Below are 2,603 nucleotides of genomic sequence, written 5' to 3'. Positions count from 1 at the left end.
CTCTGCACAGGCTGGCCTAGTTCCTGTGGGGAGGGTCAGTGAGATGATTATCAGACAAACCCTGTGTCTGTGCGTGTCCATCCGTCTCCTTATCCTCTTCTCCCAGGTTCCGGCTGCAGAGGAAAAAGTTTGCCCAGTAGCGAAGGTGCTAAGTTACCCTGAGCAGACCCAGGTTCGTTTCCCTGATCTGTGTGAAGTCAGGGAAGTCACTTATTGTGTCTGGGCCTGAATTTCCCCTCTTCTAAAATGCGGGAAACAGCCCCTCCCCATCTCACAGCCGCAGGGCACTGTGTTGGGGGGGGGCAGGGGGGCACATGGGTGTCCCCCAGATTTGCTGCTTGGCTTGCAGTGACCATGCTCTCACAGACCGAACATGCTCAGTAACATCAGCTGAAGGTGCTGCCCTCACTCTGCGCACCCTCCCCACCCTGCCGTCAACAGGTATGGGTCATCTGTGCACAGCAGTATGGTGAGGCTAAGTTCACTGGCGTTTGTGAGGTGCTCAGACAGTGCAGTGATGGGGGCCAGGTAAGGACCTGCAATCGCTAGAGGTGCAGCTGTTTTCTGTCCACATCAAATCACAAAAACATCACACTGGGGTTGTCAGAAACTTTCCTCATTTCACATTAACTCTTTCACTAGCTGGTGTTTCTCATAACACCCCAGCTCCTGGAATCCTGTGGTTATGTGACAATCTCAGCTCTCACTTTAACAAAGATCAGTTTCTTGCTCTCAGGGCGGAGCAGAAAAGGTTGAGAACGTGACCAGAGTGAATCATGAACGCTCAGAAACAAACGAAAACGCCAGAATGTAATTTTTTAGAAGAAAAACCTTCCAGTTTCCTTCAGCCAATCTCAAGATTTTTGATGACGTGGTGCTGGCTGTACTGCATTGGCAGTGATCAGTTTGTGTTTTCAGGCCTGGCGTTTCAGGCCAGGCAGTGATTAGTTCATGTTCTCCAGCAAAGGTTCTAAGGACCTAAACATAAAAATGAACATTGTAATTTATCTCTTTACTTCACCCTTACTCCAGAGGGCCTAGGCTCATTTGCTGCTTGGGCCTACAGCCCGGCTCCATGCGCATTCCCACACCTTGCCCTCTCCGTTTCCCTTTCTGTTGACTGTGCTGTTTTACATAAATGATCACATTAAATTAGGGGGCTTTCCATGGGTAGTGAATACAGAGTTAAGGCCTGAATTCTCACAGTATTGCCAACTCCAAACTTTTAAAACTCATTAGTCAGAACCTCTGAAATGATGAGATCACCTTAAAAACCATGAGACTTAAAAATAATAGTTAATAATAAATGTTGGGTTCTTTCTATTTGCCATCTGGCTTCTCAGACCTTTAGGCTGCACTTGGATCACATTGTTACATTTTTCTCTGCTATCAACGAAGCAAAACCTTCCTTTGTTTAGGAAACAAAAGCCAAGAGTCTCACCTCATCACATGCTTCCAGGAGCTGGGGCTTTAACAAACCCACCAAATAACAGGCAAAACCATTCTCTGAAGTGTCCATAGCCTCTGTTTGCTAGAAGCTGGGAATGGGTGACAGGGGCTGGATCACTGGATGATTACCAGTTCTGTTCATTCCCTCTGAAGCAGCTGGCATTGGCCACTGTCAGAAGACAGGATACTGGGCTAGATGGACTACCGGTCTGACCCAGTCTGGCCGTTCTTATGTTCACGAGACTCATTATAAAATCATGAATGTTGGCAACACTTTTGACACTGTGTCTCCTTTACACTGATGCCAAGCTGCCTTAGCGTATGTCAGAATCAGGCCTTTGAAACATTGATTCCAGCTTAACCAAGTTTTTGGCTTGCGAATTGAATATCCCTCGACTTGGAAGGATTAGATTTTATCGGTAGATGTCAGTAAATGTTGATTTCACTGTACACACAAACCATGGAGAAAAATTTCCATTGATGATAACTGAAATTTACAAATAGGCACAGTAAAGAAAATGCTGCTTGAGAACTTACACTTTTTAACTTTTTGAATCTCCGTGTCCACTGTCATAAAATAATTATTGTCTGACTAAAATATTGTCTGACCCCCCCCCCCATTCCCCACAACTGTGAACAATAATATTGATAAAAAAATTAAACTAAAAGTTTAATTAGATAAATACAAATTCTTACAAATAAATATTAATCTTATCTGTCAAAATTACATATAAAACCAAAAAGAAAAGGAGTACTTGTGGCACCTTAGAGACTAACCAATTTATTTGAGCATAAGCTTTCGACAAGTACTCCTTTTCTTTTTGCGAATACAGACTAACACGGCTGTTACTCTGAAACATATTAAACCAAATGAATTCTGCCAAGCCTAAATATCACTCCTTAGACACGCAGTTCTGTGAGCTCATCAGGACAGGGGGATGCTGATGTCCATGTGAAGCCCCAGTGACCACCCCCCCACACACACACACCAGCAGAGGGGGCTTGTTGCAGGATCGGAGCTTTTTGGGGACATTTCTCACCAAAGCTTCCAAGGCTGGAATGTTCCCAGTGATCTGGCTCCAGCTCAGCAAACAGCCTGAGTCAGTTCCAGGAAGGAAAACACCCAGCTGCTGCTGCTGGAGGCGGGGCATATT

Source organism: Lepidochelys kempii, chromosome 14 (assembly GCF_965140265.1).
Source record: "Lepidochelys kempii isolate rLepKem1 chromosome 14, rLepKem1.hap2, whole genome shotgun sequence".
NCBI classification, from domain to species: domain Eukaryota; kingdom Metazoa; phylum Chordata; order Testudines; family Cheloniidae; genus Lepidochelys; species Lepidochelys kempii.
Note: the sequence above shows the minus strand (reverse complement) of the source record.